This window comes from Hipposideros armiger, unplaced genomic scaffold (genome assembly GCF_001890085.2).
Source record: "Hipposideros armiger isolate ML-2016 unplaced genomic scaffold, ASM189008v1 scaffold_438, whole genome shotgun sequence".
Lineage (NCBI taxonomy): Eukaryota > Metazoa > Chordata > Mammalia > Chiroptera > Hipposideridae > Hipposideros > Hipposideros armiger.
The window spans coordinates 1,075,730-1,089,260 of record NW_017731788.1 but is presented as its reverse complement, the minus strand read 5'-3'; the positions used below and the strand labels follow the sequence as shown (position 1 = coordinate 1,089,260).

Here is a 13,531-nt window from a genome sequence, read left to right as displayed (position 1 = left end):
CCAATGGCTATAAGCAAGGATGAACCTCATGAAAATTATAAAGCAAAATTCTGTTAAATTCTAAAATCATGAAGCAAGAATTAAATTGGTAGTTTACTTACATAAGATACTTATTTTACTTAAAGTTAATGCCCCAAAATGTTTATTCTCTAGCCTATAAGGTTTGTTCTCAGCTATGTGTAACATAATTGCTAGGCAGGACCCTGCACATAATAGGTGTTCAATAAATACTAGCAGAATAATTTAGTGAACTTCTCTTTATAGTTTCCAGTCTATAAAGCTGTAATAAATATAAATGGTATGTAATAAACACTGTATTTGAGCATATACTTAGTCTCTTCTCAAACATATTTGTGAAACTTAAAAGGCAAATTTCTTAAATACCACTATAATGTATTGTTACTAGTGATCCATAATTATGGTATAACTTACTAGATTTTAAAAACAGTTAATGATTTAAAAAATCAAATTGAAACAAAGTCATTAGGAGCTTTCACATTGTAGCTATAGGATAATGAAGTTAATAATTAAGTGAAAAATAACATCAACCTACTTTTGTGACCTAGGATCTCATAAAACCATTTTCCCTGATTATTAAAGCAACTGTTTAAAGTAACCATTTATTTGCATATCAAAAAAAGCCTGATTTTCAGAAATCTAGCTTCTCCCTGAAAGTTTGGGATCAGATAATCAACCCCCAATTTAGAGGTGACAAAATCAATGCGCAGGGAGTTTAATTTGCATGGTTTTATAGGTGGAGACCATGGCAGCATAAACAGCCAAGGAAATTCAAGTATGTATAATTAGGTTAAGGTGTGTTTAATAATTCCCATGTATGATGTTCATAAGAAAATATGTATCATGCAATATGAAAGATTTTTTTTTACCTTTTAAAATGATTATTGCTCCATCGCATAGCCACACAAACACTGTACTTGCCTGAAATCATTTGGCTAAAAGCATTTAATGGGCCTCCTTTGCCATTTTCTGATATCAAGGTATCTATACAAAACTTTATTCCTCCCTACTGCTTGAATAACCAGAAAGGTTATTAGCCAGTGTTCCTGACATCACACAACACATTCGCCTGGAAGTGATTGTAATCACTATTTACTGAAATGCCATGTCTGGCGATGACTCAGATAGGACAATAACTGATTACAAGGAAAAATGCCATCTGCAAGATTATGCTCTATAAACAAAGGCATGAAATGAAAACTACACAAACGACAAACAGGAAAAAAAAAACAGGTTACAAAGAAATAGGATTTTTGAAGTTTTTTTCTCCCACTTAAGAATTATTCTAGTATGGTAAAAATTCAGTTACTTTATCCCTTTTTTTATAACCCACCTGAAAATTAGATACTTTAACAATAAATAAAGGTGCATGTGACCGATCGAAATAAGTACTTCCGTTTTCAAACATCAGTTAGCTCTAATTTATATGCTGGATAGAGTCAAAAATTTCACTTGCAAGTCAGCTATTTAAATAGAACAGAAACAACCAACATTTTCACAGTACTTTACATTTCCTAAAGCCTTTTTTCACACCATATTTGACTCTCACTATGGCTCAGTAAGACACCCTTCACCCCGAATCCCCCAGTTTACAGGGAAGTGAACCCTAAGGGGCAGAGCACTCAGTGACATGTCCGAGGTCTCCCAGGTAGAAGGCAGTCTTGGTGGGAGCAGCACCTGGTCTCCTGACATCTCCTGGGATTCTGTGCAAGGTTCTGAGGGATGGGGGCTGAGGTGGGAGGAATCAGGTCCCTGAGTTAGGGAACAGGGTCTGAAGAGAAGAGCACAGGGTTCCTGCTCTCTGAGGACAAGCTTGTGTTGGTCCAACCCCCTAGACCCCTACACACTCCTCTCTACTCCTTTTTGCTTCCATAGGCCCCATCGATGATCTGATCTCTTTCCACTGATGACACCAAATCCTTCGGGCCAGGACAAGCCTCTGTCCTTTCTTCTGGTCCTTCAAAGCAAACACACAAGCCCCTTGATAGTTTTTCAGAAGATTGTAAGGTTGGAAACAATTTATAAGAGGAAGCATCCCTCTTATACTACAACCATATGCTTTTCTTGGTGTAGACTGTAGTTTTTATTTAGAGTGAGGAAAGGATAAAGACTACATATGCATATTAATGAAGCTCTTTCAGAACTTAGACTGAAGAGAAATTCATCTATATTTTAGATTAGGGTTTGGCAACTTGTTCTGTAAAGGGCTAGATAGATAGTAAATATTTTAGGCTTATGCGCCATATGGTCTCGGTCACAAGTTTTGGACGCTACCATTGTAGCTGAGAGCAGCCACAGACAATATATAAATCAATGCAATGTGCCTGTGTTCCCATACAATTTATTTACCAAAACAGGTGTCAGGCTGTAGTTTCCTGATCCCTGTTTCAGAGAATATATGTACGCCACCTTTTTTGGGATAAAAAGATGAATTATGTTTGATTTATCCAAGGAGATGAGAAAGGGACAGTGACTAGAACATCATCATGGGCCAATTCTACTGGGTCAACTGGGTTGAGGGAGAGGAGGAACGTAGTGAAGGAGTGAGCATCAGGGAGAAGGGAAGATGGAAAGGAGAGAAATCCCCAGTGACTGGACGCCTATTTGGGTCACCCACAGGAAGACTTGTTTTGGTGGAGGGGTTGGTAGTGGGCGGGAGAGGGGGCACCCTCACTCGTTAGGTCTCCTTCCATATGGGGGAAGCTCTGGTAACATCCACTCCAGGCCTCCCTCCACTCTCCCGTCCATGGGCTGGTGATTTCGGAGGACTTGGCCACATAGTTCTTCCTCTTCCTCTTCTCCTTTTCTTGAGAATGGGAGGGCCACCCAGAACATGTGACTGTCTGATCTGACCTCCCACAGGAACCTGCCCCCATTTGGGGAGGCCTGCCCCAGCCTAGCATATCCTGTAGATGGATGGAGCGCAATGCAATTCTGGGGTTCCAATTAGGAAACCTATTTGCTCCTTGATAGAAGCCACATTCTTCAACACTAGCTTTATAGGCAACAAGATGACAATTGGGCCTCCATCTTTTTCCCCCCCTAAATTGTCCAGATCTTATCAGGGGAAGAGAGGAGCTATTATTGGAATGCCCTCAAGTCCAGCAAGATTGGGAAAGGACTGGTGTGTACATGGTTGCAGCTTGCCTGCAATAAAAAGTTGTGAGTACAGAAAACTATTTTCTTTGATGAGAGAGGCATTATCTAGAATTCCCTACAAAACACTAGTTCCAAGGGGTTCACCTCAAAAAAAAATTTCTAAATATTTTTTAGTTAAAAATATGTAAAAAACCTGCAAAATCCCTTTCAGTTGATTTCCAAAGCATTTTATTTTTGTTGTCAAATTATTTTTAATGGAAATATTTTCCTTTGTAGTTCTTAACTAGCTGGGCATTCCCCTGCACCACTGTTGATGCCATCTATGATGTCATGAGGGTGGCGGCCATCAACATTGCAGCCCACGGATTGGACAGTCCTCAAGATCTCTTTAATGGTTCCAGAGAGTTCTCTAGCTAAAGATCGGTGTCACATCTGTTGAGCAATGTTGACAATCTCATCAAAAGTGATATTTCCACTGTGCTTCTTTCTGGCTCTGGGTGGTTCTTTAACAGCTTTGATGATCAGGGCAGAAGGCACTACCTCACTTTGGGCCTATCTGACTTAAATGGTCAGCTTCACTGTAATTCTCAGACCATTCCAATCATCAGTTGCTTTGGTGATGTCGTCACTTTTTTGGAGACAGACCCAGGGGACCGCTCTTGGGGTCTAGGGCAGACACGGCCCCGACTTCCCCACCAGTGCACCTCAGGTATATGACTTTGGTCTCCTTGGAACTTCAGGGGAATGGTGGAGGCCGCTGGTGTTGGATGAACCGGGTTCGGGATGACCAAAGAAAGCTGCACCTTGGCCATCTCTCAGGCCAAAAGCCGAAAGCCCAATGCACTTTAACATATTAAAGGCTCTGAGAAATGCTTTAGTAAAGAAACTTAAAACAAAAAATGTTATAACATATTTGACTATGGAGCCATTTTATTCACCCGATACCTATTCAACATCTTGCAGAGGTCTATGAACACACTATGAAAAATGCTGATATATAATAACATTTCCAAAGCTAAAATTGATTATGAAATATATTATTTTTTACCTGACTCTTTAGAAGACCCTCAACATCGCCCAATTTGTTACTTAACTCTTGAATATTCAGTTTACACAATACTAGTCCACAGTTACTTTCCTTTAGATGATTCTTTTCACAACTCCCTGTTCGTCCATTCAGTTGCATTTGAGCTAGACCAGCATTATGTGACTGTATTCTACTACATAATTCTTGATGCCAGACTAGTTGATAATCTACAGAGGAGAAAAGGAATAGCCAGGCACCTTGAAGACAGGAGAAAACCCCAGTGCTCAGAAATATCTCCCCCACATTCACCAATTAGAGATTCATTAGAGTTAATGAGCTCCTCTTTTAAAATTCAAATACCCTCTGGGAGTGTTTGCTTATTAGTCATTCACCAAGTGAAGTAGTGGAAAGAACCTGGAATGGCCACCCCATTAACTCCTTTTCATCTTTCAGTCACACACTCATTACTCATCATGGCACTTGGGCAAGAGAATGGCGTTGGAATCTGACAGATCTCGACCCAAATCCTTTACCAAGTCCATGACCTTGTGCAAGTTACTTAATTTCTCAGAGCCTCAATTTCCTTATCTGAAAAATGGGAATAATGATAAATAATAAGGTTGTTATAAAGGCTCAAGGAGAAAACACGTTAAACCCTAATTGCAGAGAAGGGAGAGGAGTTGGGGAAAGACAAAGGTTTTGTCTTGGTGTCAACTGCTGTTGTACCTTTGTCACGTAGCTGTTGTCACTATCTCAGCACATGAGAAAGAGGTGCTAAGAGAGTCCCTCATGTGTAATCTCATCTGTGCTCACAGCAGAAATGTGAAGTTAGCTTTATTGTATCCACTTAAGAATGGCAGACTTGGTGTTAAACTCCAAGTCTACTGACAATGCCAAATTGATACATTTTATATTTAAGTCTTCCCCAGCTCACGTTAGTTTTCCCGCCCATTTTCCTAATACTGTCCACTTACTCCCCATCCTCCACTATAATGAAGAACAGAAGAATAGAGCAAAAGCAAAAGTGCTACTTGCTGAAGACGTGCCCTGCCCAGGAGCCTCTGCTGTCAGGGCAGGATTCTGATGATAACTGTTATAACCCCCCAAAAAAAATGAGCCAGAATAGGAACAGCTAAACCATAGAGGGATGAATGCAGTTAGCTAACAAATTTATGAAAAGGTTCAAGCTAACTAGGAATCAAAGAAAAGCAAATTAAAATGGCTCTAAGAGCCTACTAAATTAGCATCCCAAAATTATTACACCCAAAATTCGCTAAGGATGGACTACAAACTCACACACTGGCATCATTCTGATAATGAAGTGAATGCTCATCTGTTGATTTAATGGTATGGGAGGAGGGGGCAATAAGAAAGATAATTCTACACACACACACACACACACACACACACACACTCTCTCTCTCTCTCTCTCTCTCTCTCTCTCTCTCTCTCTCTCTCACTAAGGGCTTCTAAAAAGAGTTATAAACGTTTGTTAAAATATGAAGAAAAATGTAAGTGTTCAATAGAATAGGCAATCTATTTTATAAGATATTAATGGGAATCTTAATTTTAATACATATTTATATACCCTTTTAGGCATCATGTTAGATTTTTAACCTTATGCCTGCTATTAAAATCACAGCGCTAAAACCCTTGCTTGCTACTTTAACATTTTAGGGTCACACTGAATACCTAAAAGCATTTTCCTCAGGGAAATAAGAATACCAGGAAATCCAACTGAGGTCAGAAACGCTTCTAGTCCTACCGCCTGCTCTTAATTAACTTGTCCTGGAATTCCACAGATGTCTTTAGGTCTGACTCTTGTTACTTTGTAGCTATGGGTAATAATTTTCCTGGAAGATCTTAAAGCAATCCAAAAACATCATTTAAGCATTTCATACTATATTAAGCAGTTCAGCCTAGGCATTCTTACTTTTAAGCTGGAGACTAGAAACACAAAAGGCCGAGTTCATTTTGTACATGTCCACTTGTACAACACTGTATCGTGCCGTACAAATCTGCCTACAAAGGTCTTTCCTAAATCAGAGTAAATTTATATACTGCGAGCATGAGTTGGGCTGACCATTCCTGACCCTCGATCCCAAAATGGTGCTCTTTGTATAAGGGCTGCTCTGAGCAGCCCACTGACAGCAGGTTCCATAGGCTCTGTTGAAAACAAACAGAGCTGACGCGAGAAGCGCTTTCAGTGTGCACAGCTTGAAGCCTAAATTTGTAAAGAGAAAAAAAAAATAAATAAGGCTCACTCCATCCGGTTATCTGACATCCTGAAACAAAGACTCAAATGTACGGCCTGTTGTGGGTGACGAAGACGGCACTGATCCATCACCAATCACGCAAACTTAGGTTGGAAATATATTGGCATAAAGTCACTCACACTCAAGAGTGTTCAGTCTCCTTTCCAAGCAATAGAATAAACTTGTGAAATCACTGGTTGGTGTCAGCAGTTCTGCTCAGTCAGTTTTCAACATAGAGAAATTAAGTGACCCCAGGAGATCAAATGCTGTGTTTCAACCTGCAGCACCAATTGGTCCCACCAGAGGTAGGTAAGCTTCTCAATCTCTTGAAATTTAGTTCATAACACACAATGTGCTATACAGATGATGTATTACAGTACTGTACACCTGAAACCTATCTAACTTTACTAACCATTGTCACCCCAAACTTTAATTAAAAAAAAAATGTAGTTCATAGATTGATGAAAGAGTTGTACTGTAATAGAAAATTGCAAAGAAAAATTTTAGCAGAAATAAAAGCAGCATATGAAATATATTACCATCAGCTTCAAGTTAAGTTTCATTCATTCAACAAACATTTGTTAAGCACCTACTATGTGCCATATTGGGTACCATGTGAACTAGAGCAATACCATCTCCGCCCTCACTGCGTTTACAAATGGGATTTCAAACAAGCAAATGGAAATCACAAAATTTGGATGTAAAAATGAGCCCAAAATAAAAAATTATGAGAGTAACAAATTACTTAAAGAATAGAAAGTTGTACGGGGCACATTACGAAAAAGGTGGCCAACCATAACAAAATAAGTTTCCTTACAAGGGCTTTTTTTTTTTTTTTTGCCCCTAGCTCCTTCCATTAAAAAAAAAAGTATAACATTAGCCAATATTATTACTTTTAATGGAAGTCAAATATTAAACCTGCTCTTGTATCACACATAAGTCTGAAGAGAATGCTTCTGAAAAGGCACCAACATTATTTGAAGAAAAGTTGATATTAGAAAAATGAATCACTCGCAAATCACAGATAACAATCAGAAGCAAAGCCACACACGGCAGACATGATGGGGTGACATGATGTGATGCGAATTAGATGAAGCCAGAGAGCTGGATTTCAAAATGCAAAAGAAGCTAGTTGGTTTCACTGAAGATAAAGATGTCACATTTGTCATTCAGTTATACAATATAAATGTGTTACAGTAGTCCTGAGGGTCACAATCTACTATGCCATACTGAAAGTGTTCGTATAAGAAAAGAGATTTGGTCCCTTTAAGAACTCAGGAAAGCCTAACAAGGAGCAAGGCCTGAGGGAGGAAGTCCTAACCTCTTCACTGGCCCACTGACTAGACGCAGGCAGACAGCAACAGTGAATCACCAATTACCATCACGAGGAAGAACCCCGAAAGGGCCTGGATCAAAGTTTAGGGTTGCAAACTCAGGCCTGGTCATTCTTTGCTAAATTTACAGAACTTTTAATTGGGCTACAATATACAGACAGAATGGAAAAGAAAGTGAATCATGGACTAGCCTAGGATGAATGTACCCCATCGGAAAGCAAGGGCTGAGAGTTAACAGAGAGCAGGGCCTTCACATGCATAAACAGAGGAAATTTCTGAGACATCTGCTGGCCAGTGGGGCAGTGCATCTCACGTTTCAGTGTGTGTAAGAATCACCTAGGGTGCAAATTCCTGCCTCATACGAGATTCAAATTTGTGAAGTTTGGTGAAGGGCCTCAGAATCTAAGATTTTAGCAAGCATTCCAGGAGGTTTTAACACAGGTGGTTCATGGACAACACTTTGAGAAACCCTGAAGCCGACTGAGATAACCTTACGTGGCTGACACATTATCGTCTGCCTAATTTTTGAAATGACTGTTCCCTCCCTCCTTCTCGCCTTCCCTCCCACATTGTTTAAATATTTAGAGAGTATGTATCTCAGGGCTAAGGTTGGAGCTCAATGAGATAAGTTCCCCAAAGAACTGAAATCCGGGTCTTGAAGAAATATTTGTACCTCCATGTTCATAGCAGCATTATTCGCAAGAGCCAAAAGCAATCCAGTTATACATTCATACTGGATACAAAATACATGTATACATGTATACAAAATACATACATTTTGGATAAACAAAAGGTGGATAAACCTTTTGATATATACATTCAAAAGGTGATATATACATTCAATGGAAAATCACTAGCCTTAAAACAACATATTGTGACATATGCTACAACATGGATGAACCTTGAAGACATTATGCCAAGTAAAACAAGTCACTCACAGAAAGACAAATACTGTATGATTCCATTTACATGAGGTGCCTAGGATGGTCAAGTTCATAGAGACACAAAGTAGAATGCTGGTTACCAGGGGCTGGAGGGAGGGGCAGATAGAGTTGTTTAACAGATGCAGAGTTTGAGCTTTCAAGGTGAAAAGAGTTTGATGGGACTGGTTTACAACACTGTGCATATATGTAACCATATTGAACTGTACACTTAAAAATGGCTAAGATGATAAAACGTGTGTGTATTTTACAACAATTAAATATAAAAATGTTAAAAACAGGATGTGTTATCCTCTATGTAGAACAGTTAAATGGTAGAAGTTAAAGATAAGTCTACTATTGGTCAACACTGTATTTTCAAATTCACTTTAGTTTTGTGCTAATAGGTATTTATATACAGGTGTTATATTTAGTTTTTATCCCATAGTCATGTCATTATTTTAATAAATCTATATATAAAGAAAAAAGGAAAAATCAAGTGTTTTCTTGATCTCTGCTACAGGGTAGGTTATGGCTCGCTAAAGGGCCTAGCTCTAAGAAACGGTTTAACCAGCTGCCCAGCCACAATGCACTGTGGTAAAAAAATGCTAAGCGATACCAGGAGGGCACACGTGGCCACTCTGTACCAGTACATACAGCTGTTTCTGTGGACCTGTACCTGCAGGCTCATCTGTATTTACTTCTCAGGTAATGACACAGTAGTGACACTGAATATCACTATTAAAAATCTCAACTACTGGCTATAAAAATGGACACTTTTGAATAACTTGAATCAAGAAATCTAAAATATAAAGTACTGCATAAACTGATAAAGCACAGTTATAGATTATGCAAAACTTCACAGCTAATGTGTGTATCCTTTAATGATCTAGAGCGAAATACCTAAACTTCCTCGAAGGAAGAGACATTTTTCAATCCTCTTAAGCCTTGATGTCACCAGGATGAGGAGGGGAGCTGACAATGAAATCCAGGTGTTTGGGGGAAGGGGTTCGAAAGTCAACAAATAAACTGGGGTCTCCACTGCTGGCTGGTGCTTCTTTTTCCCCACAGAAATCCCACCAAATGGGAAGAGTTTAGGGAAGAAAAAGGAGAGGCGAGTTACAGGGTAGAAGGCAGTGGATGAATCAGACTCTGAGAGCCTGCTACTGGTAGATCCTAATCTAACAGCTGGGGGACAATGCCTCTGGAGCTCCAAAATAGGTTGACAGCACAAAATGCCAAAGGTGTAAGGGTAAAAGCCCATGGAAGGAAGAAGCATCCTGGTGAGAGCGGGCCAGTGGTATGGCTAAAAAGTATGAGAATTGACTTGATGACAGAGTCGAAGCGATGATGGAAAGAGCAAGGACCACTCTTTGAAATGTTCCTCAACCAACTATTATGTACTCAATCTTCCCGTCTCAGCTCCAACCTCACTACCTCAAGACTCCCCAAGAGAACCCGTGCCCCCCTACAATCTTCTCCAAAACACCTGACACATTTGCCATCATTTAATTATATGCACTCACTTTTTAATAGCTGTTGTTCCCACTAGACTGTCAGCTCCACCAGGGCGTGCGTGCTTATTTTATTTGTCCCAATGTTCTTGGCATCTAGTACAGAGACTGGCACCAAGGAGGCACATGGTTGGTCCTCTGAAATGGCTATTTTCTGACTGAGGCATTACAGCAAACGTGGCATTGTCAAGAGGAGGGTGGGAGATAGTCTCAGGAAAATAAAAATTTCTGATGAAACTATGAGATAAATAAAGGAAGTTGAGGGGGATGCCCTATGATGCCCTGTGATTGGTAAAGAATAAGTTTATTAATAGCACTTAGAACTGGGTTGAAAGGAAGAGGCTGAACATAAAGGCTTAAGGAGAGATCAATAATCACACCTCTAATGTGAAGTTTGGACAGGATTTCTGCAATATGGAAGGACAAGGTAGACCAGCTGTAAAAGACCTGGAAACACTTCCCAGCAGTTTGTAAAGATCGAGGAACAAGGACAAAGGGTCAATAGTGACCTTGAAACCAGAGGAGAGATTTTACCAGATTCTATGTAGTTACAGTGAGTTTGAGGTAATTGCATGAAATATAAGTGGTGCTGAGATTACAAAGCAATTCTGATAAAGTATTTTTATCTTATTGTATTTAATGCTGTATTTTTAAGTTTACTATTGATATGTATTTGACAAATTTAAAAATACCTTCTTTAAAATCATAGTACAGTACTACCTTACAAATATAGACTAACATATTTGTGATATTTTTTAAATTCCTCTAAAAATAGTTGTAATGTTCAGAAAAATTTGCAGTTCTTTTAATTTGTTAAGCAGGAATCACTAATTTCGAGACTGGTTAAATAGTAAAACCATTTGTCATTTTAAAGTTATGAAAACTGTATGTGGTTTATCAACTTTAAACTTGTATTTCTCATTTATTACCACCAAATTCCACAGAATTGCTCAGTTTCATAAATTAGATATTCTTAAAGTTAGGATTCATTTATTAAATGTCCACTATATTTTATATCTTCATGACTAAATGATTTCAAATAAATTCAGTAGTTTTCCAGGGACCAGTTAAGCGCAATTAGAATTCATTTGGACAGGTGCCTAATTGCAACACATAAAAAAAAAGTTCCAATCTTCAATAACATTTTTGTAAGTCTTAAAGGACTAGGATAGGAAAGACAAACATATTCACCAACCAGCTCTGTGATGCAACGTTGTCTGAGAGTTGTTGCTTCCTTCAGATCAACCCGTCACCATCAAATTCCTTTTCTTCTCCCACGTGCCCACTTTAACCACCTCCAGACTTAATACAGCAGGCCTCTCTCCTACAGCTATCAAATTCTCCCTCTTCCCCCAAGGAGAAAGCACACTAACCCTAGCGAAGACCCTGGAAACAGCACAGTGGCGACTGGGAGAGCCTCTCAATCTCAGGAAAGAGCAAGTGGCTCTCCCAGCCAGGCTTCCTGAGGGGGAAAATACTGAATGTTTACTGCTCTGTAGAGGGCCAACTGATCTACCTACCCGTCTCAGAGCAAAACAAGTCAGGAAGGAAAGCATAAAGCATAGGGCTCCTTGTTAAGCCTGATTCTAAGAGTAGAGCAAACAGTGTGCTTGATAAGAAGTTTCTCAAGTTGTGAGACAGCATATTGGCGTAATGAGATAAAGAGCTGGAGAACTTTGATTAGTTTAGGCTGAGTTCTCAAAAACAGTGAATGGGCCTATATTCAAATATCAGTAGAAAACAAAAACATTTTACTATGGTTTGAATGTGTCCCCTCAAAATACCTATGTTGAAATCCTAACCCGCTAAGATGATGGTATTAGAAGTGGGGAGGGGGGACTTTTGGGGGAGATTAGGCCATGAGTGTGGGGCCTTCCTGAATGGGACTAGAGTCCTGATAGAGAGACCCCACAGGGATGCCCAGCCCCTTCCATGGGAGGACTTGGCAAGAAGTCACCAGCTCTGAACCAGGCAGAGGACCCCACAAGAAGGCGACCATGCTGGGGCCTTGAGCTTGGCCTTCTCAGCTTCCAGAGCTGTGAGAAATAAATTTCTGTTGTTTATAAGCCACCCATACTCTGGCATTTTATTATAGCAGCACAAACGGACTAAGACACATTCCAACATTAAAATAAATCAATTATTTGGGGCATATCCATCATTTCGGATTATCCAAATACCTGTTTCCCTACAAGACTGGTGAGCTAGTATTTTTATGTTTCCTCCTCCTCTCTCTTCCTGAACAACTGAGTCCCCAGCAAGTAGGAGGTGGAAGGATGTCGCAGCCCATGTGAGGAGAGGAGGGGTGTGGGCAGCTGTGGCAGCAGCAGGCTGGTTCAGACGGCAGAAATACAAGCAGGGAATGAGGCGCCTGGGTCATGTCACTGTGCCCTGAAGCGCTTCAAGAACGAGGAGGATAATTTGAAGGTGATCCCGAACTGGCCAAAGCATCAAAATAAATAATGACAGTAACAGATAATAACCCATTAAAAGTATCCACAAATAATAATTTTAAAATCCATGCACAGATACTGATATAAATAATAAATATATAAATATATCAGAAGAGGAGGAAGCTTTTCCTGGTAGTGGGATGCCAATTGATAAATGGAGGAATGAAAGAATTAGAAAATTACCATTTGGTAACTATCATAGTAATAGTTAATTCAGCCAAGAAACAAAGCGAGATGCTAGAACTAGTGGGTGGGGGGTTGATAAGGTACAGGATATTACATAGTCTCAAAGCACCCCCCACCCCAATACTGATTACAAAGAGAGAATGAGTAATTTTATAGTAGCAAAATCTGATAGATATGACCTTAAGTGACCATGGTTAATATCTCTATAATATAATAAAGAAGAATTATGTACTACCCATTAGGAGGATGCAATGAGAAGAACACATCACTTTTGTGATATTCCTAACAAAAATGCATAACCTAAATGTAACTTCAAGGATATGTCAGACAAACCCAATCTGAGGGATATTTTACAAAATAGCTGGCCTGTAATCTTCAAATGTGTCTAGATATTGAAAGGAAAGACTGAGGAACTATTCCAGGTTGAAGGAGATTAAACAGACATGATAACTAAATGCAACAGTTGATCTGAGCTGGATCTTTTTGCTATAAAGTACGTCATTTGGACAAAATATAAATGGGGGTCTGTGGCTTTGATGGTGAATTTCCTGATTTCAATGATTGATATACGAGATATCCCTGGTTTTAGGAAATACACACTAACGTATTTGGAAGTAATGACACATCATATTGCTGATTTACTCTTAAATGGTAAAATGAAAAGCTCTTTGTACTATTTTTGCAACTTTTCTGTCAGTTTGAATTATTTCAAAATAAACAGAAAA

The 13,531-nt window shown here is 39.3% G+C and overlaps 1 protein-coding gene and 1 pseudogene across 2 annotated transcripts in view; both read right to left on the bottom strand.

The window, feature by feature from the left end:
- UMAD1 (UBAP1-MVB12-associated (UMA) domain containing 1) overlaps window positions 1–13,531 on the bottom strand; it is a 202,498-nt gene that overhangs the window by 65,740 nt on the left and 123,227 nt on the right. The gene's annotated exons all lie outside the window — the stretch shown is intronic.
- LOC109394797 (60S ribosomal protein L12 pseudogene) lies at window positions 3,397–7,845 on the bottom strand (annotated as a pseudogene).